General features: G+C 57.8%; 1 protein-coding gene across 6 annotated transcripts in view; it reads left to right on the forward strand.

Moving 5' to 3' along the window:
* The window catches only part of SEPTIN9 (septin 9), a 220,060-nt gene that overhangs the window by 96,314 nt on the left and 110,948 nt on the right, over positions 1-12,798 (forward strand). The gene's annotated exons all lie outside the window — the stretch shown is intronic.

Genomic DNA, 12,798 nt, shown 5'->3' on the forward strand with positions numbered 1-12,798 from the left:
ACCCGCCACTGCCCGTAATAGGGTGACAAGAGGGATGACCCTTTCCTCTTTCTCCCTTCTGGTTGGTGGAGGCACGGGGCTGGCGGACGGCATGTGCTTTCGTGAATTCAGGCCAAATCTGTTATCGCAAACACGATTACAACTCGGGTCTTTGTGTAACAAAAGCCTTTCCAAGTACCAGCTGTTGGCCTGCTTTGCTCAGCGGTGTTTGCTGTAACCAGATTTGCACACCGAGAAAGAATCCAAAAGTCCATGATGTTTGTTGAAACAATCTGGCCCAGGACCCACGTGCTCAGATCCCAGAGCTGTGTGGCATCTGAGCTTCTCCCGAGCCCCCACTGTCGCCTGAGGAGGACCCCCAGAGCTGTGTTCTGGAGGCAGAGCAGGCTGTGGGACGGGCTTCTGGGTGGGAAGGAGCATGTGGATATGCCTTCTTGTCTGAGAGTCCCGACACCTCCGGGACGTGGGAGCTGGCGCGCTGGCAGGATTCAGGTGCCTCTTTCCTCTCTAGAGAAAAAGGCCCCGTTGCTTGGTAATAGGTGCAGACCTGTCCCTAATTAATGCCAGTAGGCCTCTTGCGTGATGAATCCTGCCTTTCAGCCAAGACTCAAGGCGTCCTGTGAATACTGCCTCCCTGCAGTTTGAGCTTTTGTGGTGGGAGGCAGGAGCCATGGGGAGTGGGGGAGGCCTCTTACACGGGTCCCACAGCCACTGGCAGCACTGACTTGATGCTCTTTGAGTTCAGAGCCCAGGGCCAGACAGACCCACTGTCCCGACTACGAGCTGGTTCATTTAGAGGGGGGCATACACAGCACCCAGGCAGCAGATGCACTGTGATCAGCCTTGCAGCGGGGCTGTGGGTTCTCTGGGCTGGATGTCCGGGAAGAGGCAGGTGGAGGTAAACGCCAGGACACCCCTGCAGTGACTGAGTGACTGCAGGCTGGAAATGCTTTCTGTGGGCTGTGGCTGTCCAGGAAGGTTTTGAATGGGGCTAGTGGACAGAGTTTGCATCCAGAGGGGCAGTGCTTTGGAGGAGTGAGGGGTATGGCAGCGTAGGGATGCCCAGGCCGCCCTCACTCTGCCATTGGAAAGCTGGGCAGCTTTGGTTTCTTCAGTTTCTTCGCCTGTTTCCCTGCCTGCAAAGTGGGGTTAGAAACAGCTCTCTTTGAGGGTTGCTGGGGGACTCTGGGATGCAGCCCATGGCGCTGAGCACGGGTCCTGCCTCCTACAGGTGTGGTGGGTGTCACGGCTGGTGTGGCATCTGGGCGGGAAAAGGGGGCATTTGCAAAGGACAGGTAGGTTTGGATGCTTAAATATGCAGATCTGGGGATGGGAGGTCTCAGGCAAGGGCCTGTGTGATGCCACTGTGTGAATGAGGCCGGACAGCACGGTCACCACTAATTATGGAAAGCACGGCAGACACCAGTGCCAGTAGCGCCCGCCTGGGGGTCCCTCTGAGCCCGACAGATACTCAGGCTCCCAGTGCAGCCATGGGACCCCCCTTTTCCTGCCTGGCTGACATTCTGGAGGCTGGCGTCATGTTGGCTGCAGGTTCCTCTTACTGGGCGGTTGTCCTGGTCTTCCCTGCCACCCTCTACCCCCACCCCCACCCTGGAGTGTCACAGATGGGTGGACCATATGCCCATCTGCAGGGCCAAGCGCTGACAATGAGGTGAGCACTTGCTGGATGACCGGACCATGAGGACAGCGGGGGCGCTGGCAGCCTGTGTTCGGCTCTGCAGGCCGGCCTTTCCCTGAAAAGCGGTTGTGGCAGGGTGTGCGTCCCAGGGAGTGGTGCCTGCTGCCCTGAACATTCTCATCCAGCAGGCCTCTGCAAGGGCCCAGTCAAGTGTGGTGCAGAGCTGGGCTGGCAGCTGGAACAGTCTCATCTTGTCTAGTGGTGAGACCAAGGGCTGATGGGCCAAGGCTGCGTGCTGCTTGCCATGCCCGTGGACCCATCCACTGAGCACCCCCACACCCCTACACTGGGCCCGGGGTGTCAGGAGGTGGAGGGGGGACTGGGTGCCTGGAAAAACAAACCCACCGAGAGCCTGAGCCCCCAGGGGTCAGTATCAGGCAGTCACCACAGTGCCCGGTACACAGTGACCACCTGGTCTCGTCAGCTGTCTTAGTGGTGGAGAGCGTGCATGGTGGCCGTACGTGATGGCCATCACCCAGGGTAATGCAGATATGCAGACTGTGCATTTGTCTGTAGGAGCCAGGGACTTCTCAGCCTGGCAACCTGTGGCCTCTGCCTACCCGTTGGGAGAGAGGTGCTGTTCCCTGATAGCCTGGTGCTGGGAGAGCAGAACTAGGGTCTCCTCCTCCTTTCTCCACCTCCCATTTCTTACATGCCCAGGCATCAGGGGAGGTCACACTCAGGGATGAGGCTTGGCCCCCGGGTTCAGGGCCTCACTGTTGCCATCTCTTCCCTTTGCCAGCCAGCCAAATGCCCCTCCGTCACCGTGCCGGGGATGGGGCTGGCCTGCTCCTCTGAAGTCTCCTTGGTGTATAGCCTAGGTTGGAGCCCCGGACGATTCCGCCACCCCCTCCCCCGACTTTTTTTTTTTTTTTTTTTGATTCATCCCAGAAACCCAGCCAAAAACCAAGTTCCTGTGCTCTCCCTTGACAAAGCCACTGAGGAAAAATGGTCAAACACTGGCTTTCTTTCCAAAGTCCTCTTGGTTTTTCCCAAATTTGGAGGCTCTGAGTTGCTTATGAGACCAAAGGGTCCGGAACTCTCTGGAACACAGTCCCAGAAGTGGGAGGATTTGTCATCTCTCCAGCCAAACAGACCCACCAGTTGGCCCCTAGACACCCCCAGGCGCCTGGGGCATTTCTGGGCTCAGGCTGTTTAATTTGGTCTGCAGAGCCCCGAGTCTCCGTTTAGACTGGGCCAGCAGACAGTTCTAGAGACTTCAAGTTTGTTGTCGTTTTTAAAAGTCCTGCCAATGCCCAGAAACTTAGACAGAGGGACAAGAAGATGACCTCGATGTCAGCCGGGACCATAAACAGCGAGGCCCGCACCCCCCCCCCCGCATGCCCGCCTCCCCCTCCATGCCCACCGCCCGCCCCCCCCACCCATGCCTGCCTCCACTGCTCCCGTAGCTGGGTCTCCAGGGGATTGCCCGTGGCCATGGGGGAGGCCGGGAATGCGGGGCTCAGACTCTACTGGGCTTCTTGTATTTTTTTTTTCCTTGTCCATCTTCTTTCTCGGAAATTTCTGAATATCCCCTTACAGCCTTTGGCATTCTGTCACCCCTGGCATCTCTGGGCCAACTGGGGAAGCCATCATTTGTCCAATATCCAGAAAATCAAGGGGCCTGGCCTTAAATACATTGCAGTGCCCTCCTCCCCACATGGCATCGAATTTCCTGTGTCCTCAAAGCCAGGAGCCTGTGCCTTAGATGTGGGCGATGGAGCCTTGCAGACACCTGGAGCGGCTTTCCTGGGAGAGTCCCCCCTCGCCTTCCCATCCACCCGCTTCCCCTCCCCTGCCCCAAGCTCTGGCCACAGCCTCGGAGGGGTCATCTGAGTGTAGGTTGCCTCCAGGTGTACAGTTGGAGGGGGGCAGTTACCCCACATCCCCCTGTCTGCTAGGGGCACCCCCAGGGACTCAGGTCTTGGGGGACAGCGGAAGGGTGGGGTGGGGAGTAGGCCGTTGTCTCGTGCCACCTGGGTGTTATGTAGACTCTGAATGGGCAGTTCCCGGGAGCTGGTTTTTCCTTCTCACCCCTTCCACAGTGCTGCCCCTCAGGGGCTGGAGCTCTCTGGAGCCCTTTGCAGCCTGTGGCAGGTCTTTCTGATTCTGTGCCTGGTTTCGCAGCCTCCAACCCATAGCCAGTGGCATGAAGAGCATTCCTGGCTGTCTCTACCTGTGGCCTTTGCAGGCAGCAGTTCCCTGGGGCAGGGCCTGGGGGTCCTGGCACCTCCTTGCGGGACCCCTTGGGTATGAGGGAGGGAGCCACCTGGGCCACAGATAGACCCCCTTCCTGTCTCCAGGAGGTTCAGGATGGACCTGTCTCATCTTTCTTTTTGGTGGGAAGAGAGCAGTCCCGGCCATGGGGAATGTGGCCTGGACAGAGCCACCTAGCCTCTCCCCTCCCCCAGGCAGGGCCCTGAAAGATGGAGATGGCTCTGCTCCTGCCAGGTCAACAGCCAGCAGTCTGGTGGATTTCCATGCAGTCCAGGCAGGATCTCCTTCTGTCCCCACCCCCCACCCCATGTGCAGGAAGCTGGTTCCAAGCAGGGACCCTTGGCCCTGCTTTCCACGTGGGTGGGCAGTTTCCCTGTGAGGGGCAGGCCAGGCCCCTGCCCTATGTCCCCCAGAGACTGATGTTATCTACAGTAAGAGCATACAAGTCTTTCTGGCTCCAAACCAGGCCTGGAGGGGTGGTCTTCTCCTCTGTCCTCTGCCTCTTGCCCCCCATTAAAGGTCAGGGAATGGAGTGCTCTGTATGTTTGCTGGGGTTGGGTTTTTTCCTTTGGTTTAAAATGAAGGGCTGGAATCCCTGGTGCAGACTGCACGGTGAGAGACGCTCCTTGGGATCCACTCGAGGAGCATTACTGCTGAATGCCCTGCCAGGCCAGGAGCATCGCTGGGGGTGGGAGAGGCAGTTGGCTTATTTGTTTATCCAACAGCCATCCATGGGTACCCCAAGGGCCAGCTCTGTTCTAGGCACTGGGGGTCTAGGCATGGGCTCAGGAGAAGGGGTAGAACGGGAGGGCTTCCTGGAGGAAGGCTTCCTAACCAGAGACTGGGGTAGGAGTTTGCCAGGCAGGTGATGCTGGCCAGCTTCTCTTGCCATTTTTCTTTTCTTTTTTTCTTTTTCTTTCTTTCTTTCTTTTTTTTGAGACAGAGTTTCGCTCTTGTTGCCCAGGCTGCAGTGCAGTGGCGTGATCTCGGCTCACTGCATCCTCCACCTCCTGGGTTCAAGCGATTCTCCTGCCTCAGCCTCCTGAGTAGCTGAGGCTCCAGGCACGCACCACCACGCCCAGCTAATTTTTTGTATTTTTAGTAGAGACAGGGTTTCATCCTGTTGGCCAGGCTGGTCTCGAACTCCTTACCTCAGGTGATCCGCCCACCTTGGCTTCCCAAAGTGCTGGGATTACAGGTGTGAGCCACTGCGCTCGGCCTTCTCTTGCCATTTCTGCAGACTCATAGTGTGTGTGGAAGACTGTATGTCTGTGCCTGGCACAGCTGCCCTCGGCACTCAGGTGGGAGGTGGGGGAGAGGGCTGTTGGTGCCAGCACAGGTCATGGCATGAGACAGGCTCCCGCAGCCAGGCGGGGTGCACCGCAGCACTGGAGGGGCCCTGCTGCGCACGAGATCCAGGCTCTGCATCTGTCCTCCTCCCCAGGAGACCTGGAGGGCTGGGAGGGACCAGGGTGGTGAAATAACCCAGGTGGGAGAGAGGCATTGTTGGAGAGGCAGAGGGGGCTGCAGGTTTGTAGCAGCGAGCTTTAAACCCTGGGCCTCCACCAGAAAACCTCAGAAAGGGCTGCTTTGCTTTTTTTCTAAACTACAAAAGAAACCCTTGGCCGCCTGGGCCCCTTGGGGTCGGGTGGGGGAGGAGAGCCTTCATTCGCACCTTTGCAGGCCCAGGACTGTGCAGAGGGAGGAGGGTGGAGGCAAAGGCGAGGGAGGAGGGTGGAAGCAAAGGCGGGGTCCCTCCCTAGTCCCCCTGCCCTGCCTGGTTGCTGCTCTCAGACCCCTACTCCTGACCCGGAAACATGGAATCTTGGGACAGCTGGGGTAGGGGGCACAGAACGGAGACCCTGGTGAGGGAGGAACTTTCTCCAGCCCTGGCTGTGGCCACAGCAAGGCCAGGCTGGGAGGACCTCACTCAAATATTTACATCTCTCCTAATATTTAAATGATGAAGCAGGCTCCTGCACACAGCTGCCCTGGAGCCAGCTGTCGCCTGCCCTACCCTCCCTCTCTCCCTCCCTCTTTCTTTCCCTCCCTCTTTCTCTCCCTCCCTCCTTCTCTCCCTCCCTCCTTCCCTCCCTCTTGCATTCTTTGTCTCTGACCCAAGTCCAGGCCCTTCCAGCTGTTCTCTCCTTACCCACAGGCACCTCCTGTGACTGAGCTTCTCCTTGTTATTTTTCATAACCATTTCCTTTAATTGAGCACCTCCTAGGTGCCAGGCCCTGGGCTGGTACTTTGTATACAAGGTGTCTTTTAATCCCCACGAGAGCCCAACAAGGTAGATTGGGCTGCCGAGGCTCCAGCGCTGGAAGGCCGGCCCGGGTCCTCCCAGTCCGCACCTGCATCCATCCATCACTCCCTGCTGTGGAGACCTGTTCCCTGGCCCCTGGCTGAGCACGATGGAAATCTCTGTCTACTAGTCCTTGGAGAGTGGGGATGGCTGGGGGTCCCGACCCTGGGGTCTGACGGGGGCTGCCTCTGCCCCACTTCAGCCTGGCTGCTCTTCCACTCAATGACTGAGTTTGCAAAACCAGAATAACAGTGCTACCTGGCTGGTACTTTGGGTGGCTGGGAGCCGTGGGAGAGGGTGCAGGGAGGGGCTGAGCGAGGTGTCAGCATCGTGGGGATCTCCGAGGGTAGCCTTCCCAGGCCCAGGGCGGAGTGTGGAGGCAGAGGGCGTGATGGCCCAGTGTGCCAGCTCACATCTGGCCTTGCCCTTGCCCACACAGCAGTGTGGGGGAGTCATCAGCCTCTCAGTGCCTCAGTTTCCCATCTGTGCAATGGGGACAAGAGTAAATCACTGTCTTCAGGTATGGTAAGCACTCATACACATTGACTATTGCAGAATGAACACAGTGAGCCCTTCTTAGGCTTCTACTACATGCCAGGCAGGGTGCCAGGCCCTAGTGGAGAGGGGACAATGATGGGCAAGCTGGCTCCTGCCCTCAAGGGCTGTCGAGCAGGGAGGAAGGTGCCGGCTGCCCTGACTGTGACCCAGAGTGGGGTGATTCGCAAAGAGGCTGGCGGGAGGCTGGCTGGGGGCTGGCTGGGGGCTGCTCCCTCTCCTGCCTGTGTTCCGTGGCAGGGTATTAAACTGGCTTTTTTCATGGATTTCCGAGGCCCTGACTGTGGGACCTCGGGCAGGTTTGGGGACCTTGTGACTTTGTTCCCGCTTGTCATTCAGGCCTTTGTCCTCAGCAGTGCCCAGCACACGGCGACTTCTGCATGTCCTTCAGTGTGTGACTGACCCTGAAGCTGAGACTTGGCAGCTGAGGCTGGACATCGTCCTTGGATAACTCCCGGGGAGGTGGGGGCAGGGTGGGGCTGTGAGCTGGCAACTCCGAGTCCCCAGCAGCCTCCGAATGGAGGCTTTCCTCTTATAGGATTCTTGGGGAGGAAGGAGGGGATGGGGGAGATGAGGCTTGTGAGTCTTCAGGAGGGCAGAGGTTCACACTTGCAGCGCCCCAGAAACACTCCGGGGTGCCCAGGCTTACCCAGCCCTCCTGAGCCAGAGCCACCAAGAGTTGGGGACCAGCAGTCCATTTTTTAGCAAGATCCAGAAATGATTCTCCTGAACAGTCCGAGCCAAGAATGACATATCTGGAATCAGAACATCAGAACTACAGAGGAATCGAGAGAACGGGCCCAAATGTGTAGGGACCTCAGCCACATGGCGCCCCATGGAGGAAAGCACCCAACATCATCACTGTATGAACCTGTTTAAACACACACACACACACACACACACACACACACACACACACACACACACACTCCCCAGTAAAGAGTGGAAAGACATTTGTCAGAATATTGATGGAAGTTACCTGGGTTGTGGGTTTATAGATTTTTTCCCTTTGTTTTTGTGCATTTTGCAAATTTTCGGCTTTGTGCCTAAATTCCTTTTACAGTCAGGAACAAAGCAATAGATGTTATTTTTAAAAGTTCATGGGCTCGTGCCCGTAATCCCAACACTCTGGGAGGCTGAGGCAGGAGGATTCCTAAAGCCCAGGAGTTTGAGACCAGCCTGGGCAACATAGGGAGACCCCCACCTTTTTTTTTTTTTTTTTTTTTTTTTGACAGAGTTTCACTGTGTCCCAGGCTGAAGTGGTGGTGGCATGTTCTTGGTTCACTGCAACCTCTGCCTCCCAGGTTCAAGTGATTCTCATGCCTCAGCCTCCTGAGTAGCTGGATTACAGACACTCGTATTTGTAGGATTTGAGAATCCTACAAGAGGAAAGCTTCCATTCCGAGGCTGCTGGGGACTTGGAGTTGCCAGCTCACATATTTTTTAGTAGAGACAGGGTTACACCATGTTGACCAGGCTGGTCTCAAACTCCTGGCCTCAAGTGATCCATCCATCTCGGCCTCCCAAGGTTCCAGGATTACAGGCATGAGCCACTGCGCCCGGCCATGGGAGACCCCCTCTTGAAACAAGACTAAAAACAAAAATAAATAAAAGTTTACTGTCAAAAAGAAAAACACATCACCCAACCTAATCTCCCCCTAGGATTGAGAGATGAGGAAGCAGAGGCCGGAAAGTGTCACATTCCCTGGTCGCTGGCAGTCAGGGGACCTGAGGCCTGGGCTGGTTCTCTCGTGCTCCAGGCCTGGGGTGTCAGGTGGAGCCCCTGCCTTGCCCAAAGGTCTAGGTGCCTCTGCCAGCACTGCCTGCTTCTGCATTTTTGGCCACAAGGAATGTGGGCCAAAGACAGGGTCCTTGACCTCTGCCCAGGAGGGCGAAGCGGGCTGGTCCTCCTTGTCCCTGCTCCGAGGCCCCTGTGGCTGTGCCTTTGGAAATTGCTGGCTCGAGCTAGTGTGCGGAGCTGGGACAGACCTCACTGTGGCCCTCGTGGGGTCATTCCATGTCCGGGCTGGAAGGGATCTTTCGGTGCAGCCCTTCCTGTTCCTCATCAGGAAACTGAGACCAGAGAGGTCATCCGCCTGGCCCGGGGTGGGGTGTAGATGGCGCTTGTGACTCCTGCATGCCACGTGCAGACAGTCCCTCAGCTGTGGGCTTCCCACGCAAGCAGCCATGCTGGGGATAACTTGGCTGAAACCTGCGATTTAATGAAGAGAAGAATGACTCCTCCTGCAGCCCTGTGCCCCACAGGCTCCCTCCTGCCCCCACCCCTCCTGCAGAGGGGCCTCATGCTGGTGGGTGGGTCCCTGTTGCTGCAATGGGCCCGGGCAGTTTCTGGGCAGTGGAGGCTTGGCTGTCTTCCTGCCCAATGTCCCCTGTAGCCCACGCTGTCCGGGAAGGGCGGGGAAGCACTCAGCCACTGGGGACTTCACAAGATGGGTATCTGGGAGATGCTGATTGGCAGGCCTGGCTCCCGTGGCCCACAGGCAGGTCAGAGGTCACAGTGCTGAGCTGGGCTGAGTTGGCAGCTCAGGGCAGTGGGGGTGGGGGTACCTTGCTCAGCCGTGGGCCTCTCTGGCACAAGGGTTTGGAGTTTACTGTAAACAACTCCTTCAGTTTTTCCTTCTCTCATAGGCCACCAGCAGAATTGAGGGGCCCTCTGTTGATGAGGTGTGGCCTGGGAGGGGCTAGTTGTCTGTCCACCTGATCCTTGCGGACAGGTGACCACAGGCTTCCTGCCCCAGGGGACTGGGGGAAAGATCGGGGAGGCCTCTCTGGCTTCCCCACTTGGAAGGAAAATACAGGCATAGGGGAGACACTTTACAGGGACACATTTCAGCCGGTACCCTCTGGCTGTGCTGGGGGCACAGTGCCCGCCCTGCCCACAAGAGGGGTCAGTTCTCTCCAGGATTTAACTTCAGCCTTCAGTGCAGGGCAGATGAGCACTCGGAGACCCAGAGGACTCATATCACGAGAGAGAAGCTGTGACCGCACGGGCACTGAAGGTTAAACAGAAGAGCGGGACACACGGGTGACCTGAAAGTCCCAGGGTCAGTGTGGTTAGCCCCAGATAGCTGGGGAGCTTTGGGTACCAGGCTTAGCAGGGGAGGAGGGCCCCCGTGACAGTTTGCTGGGGCTGCTGCAACAAAGCCCCACGAACTTTGGGGGCTGAAGATGGTTCTAGAGGCCAGAAGTCCAAAATCAAGGTGTCGACCAGGCTGATCCTTTGGGGCCTCTGCGGGAGGCTCCGGCCCAGGCCTCTCTCCCAGCTTCTGGTGGCTCCCGGGTGCTCCTGGGCATGTAGATGCGTCACGCCACTCCCTGCTCCGTCTTCACATGGCCTTTTCTCTGTGTCTCTGTGTCTTGTAAGGATGCTTGTCATTGCATTTAGAGCCCACCCTAAATCCAGGATACTCTCCTCTTGAGATCCTTTATTGCATCTGCAAAGACCCTATTCCAACTCCTGTCACATTCACAGGTCCGAGGGCTAGGGCTCTGGCATGTCTTTTGGGGGTCACTATTCAGTCCACTGCAGCAGCTATTAGGGGAAGCAGAATGTTCTAGGCTTGGGGTGAGCAGAGGGAACGCTGCTGGGTGGGGAGCGGGAGACCAGGCTCGGAGACACCGCGGATCTCCTCTGTCTGATGAGGGCGTGATGAGGTTCTCATCTCGGGTCCTCTGAATGGCGGCTGCCTCTGAGGAGACCCTTTCCCCTGGACCTGCCCCTCTAGAAACCTCCACTTAGGTCCAGGTCCCAAGGTGGATGGTAAGAGGCAGCTGTCTCTGCCATACTTGATGGGTAAGTGTGTGAACAGGGCTGGGAGCAGGACACTTGTCACTTCTGTGGACAGATTCCAGAGGCTCATGAATCTGCTGCTGGGGAAGGTGCCTGATCTAGCCTGACCCTCCACCCCCCGCCTCCCCCTTCCCGCCCCCCTTCACCAGCCCTGTTCCCAGAGCTTCACTTCCCCAAAGGCAGGCACCATTTCCTGGACTTCTCAGCAGCTACCCCCTACCCCAGACCCCTCTCTTGTAGGCCCCTCTGGTCTCAGTGCCTACACCTCCCTGGGCTTCTGCCCCTCTACCGTGAGGCTTCTGGGCAGAAGTGTGGGGCCCCCTCGCTGTGTCTGGCTCTTGGGGTATACCAGGGGTCCTCCCAGGGGCCCGCCCTGCCTGCTAGGTTTCCGGGGAGCTTTTCAAGTTCTTAGTTGGGCTTGATGGAGTTTCCCAATGCGTTGTCTCAGAGCAGGAGGGGCCCCGGCTGAGTCCGAGAGTCCCCTCAGTCACACCCTGGGCTGTTTGGAGCAGCCAGGCAGCCCGTCTTCTGGAGGTGCTGCCTCTCTCCGGTTACCCCTTCTGGAATCTTCTGCGTCCAGTTGCGGCCTCTCCTACACAGCACACCCACCACCCCCTTTTACCTGTGACTCTTCTTTGTCAACCTCTTCATGTCTTTGAGAATGGAGACCAGGTCCCCCTCACCCTGGAGTTCAGCAGAACCTAAACCAGGCAGATCTGTGTAGGTTCACGTGGGGGCTCTGTGGCCACTGTGGCTCTGCCGTCACCTCCAGCCCAGCTTGGCGCGCTTTGGATCATGTCATTCAGTGCCGGTCCTCCAAACCTCTCCCCTGGCTCTGCAGGCCTGGGAAGCAGCTGGCTCCTGGGTGCAGCTATGACCGGAGCCTGAACTCTGCTCCCTGGGGTCACCGTCCCCTGTAATTAGGCTGCAGCTCATATTGGCTCGGGCAGAGGCCATCGGCTGCCCGCCTTGGGGCCACAACACAGAGAGCCCCGTGATTAATGGAGGCTCCACCTGGGCCAAGTGGCCCCTGGTGTTAGGCCCTTTTTTTTTTTTTTTTTTGCATTTTTTATGTGCTTGTAACATTTCCCCTAATCGACAATGAGACGAGGAGGGAGGGAGGGGTGGCTTCTCTGCCCAGGCAGATCAGGAATGGTCACTGCCTGTGTGTGCAGTGACAGGTCTGGGAACAGACAAGGGAGAGCTTGTCCGGGAGGCTGGACCCTCACACCGATGCTGCCTGTGCCTGGCAGCTCCGTCCCGGGCCTCAGAACAGACACTGACCAACACGCTCCTCAGGGTCTCCAGGTCCGGGTCCTGGTCCCCGGCAGAGCTTCCCATCCATGGGAAGGAGCACAGAGCAGCCTTGCTGGCTCCTCGCGGGGAGCTGGGATGCATTTCTAAGAGCAGCATGCATGAAGCCCGGGGTCTGGGCAAAGGAGTGTTTGGGGAAGAGTCTGCTGCTGTTGGAGGGTCGGAAGTAGAGGGGAAGGAGGGGCACGCGGTAGGCTGAGGAGGTGGCTGGCGACCCTGTGGTGGGGACGAGGGGCTATGAGCAGACCAGGAGCCAGCATCACGTTTCTCTGTCTCCAGAATCGAGGACGGAGAGCTGCCAGAGAGGCCCTGGCGGGGTGTCTGGGGCCACCTAAAGGACGTGGGTGGATTAAAGCTGAGGAAAGCCTCATTTTGGGGGACTCCATACTTAACCTTTGAGGCCCTCAGAGCTGCAGCCTGTGGTTTTTTGAAGTCAATCACCTCCCAGGGCCTCGCTCCTGCCTTCAGCGACAGCCATTTATCAGGGAGTCTTTGACCCAAGGAGACCTGAAAGGTCATCTGGTCCCTCTCCTACCCCCAGGCAGGCCACACCTAGACCCTCCCACACAGATCCGTCCTCACCCTTCTGCTGCCTTCCACCAGGGACGGAGGGTGGGCGGCCCTCTCACCCAGGCCCTGGCGGCCCCACCCCAGCCAGGAAATTCTTCCTCTTTATCTGCCTCACATCTCTTCCCCTGCGGCTTCCGCCCATTTCCCCTCAATCTGCTCCTAGTGGAGCAGCCAGCAGCTGGTTTAGAACCCGGGGGTGGGGGGTTGGGGGAGCGCTAGACCAGTGCAGCACATCTGAGAGTGTGCCAGAGGTGCTCCCATTCCCATAACTGATTTAGTAAAGAAAAGAGGAAGTCCAGCAACTTAGCGCCACTTTAAAGTCTGCCT

This window comes from Pan troglodytes, chromosome 19 (genome assembly GCF_028858775.2).
Source record: "Pan troglodytes isolate AG18354 chromosome 19, NHGRI_mPanTro3-v2.0_pri, whole genome shotgun sequence".
Lineage (NCBI taxonomy): Eukaryota > Metazoa > Chordata > Mammalia > Primates > Hominidae > Pan > Pan troglodytes.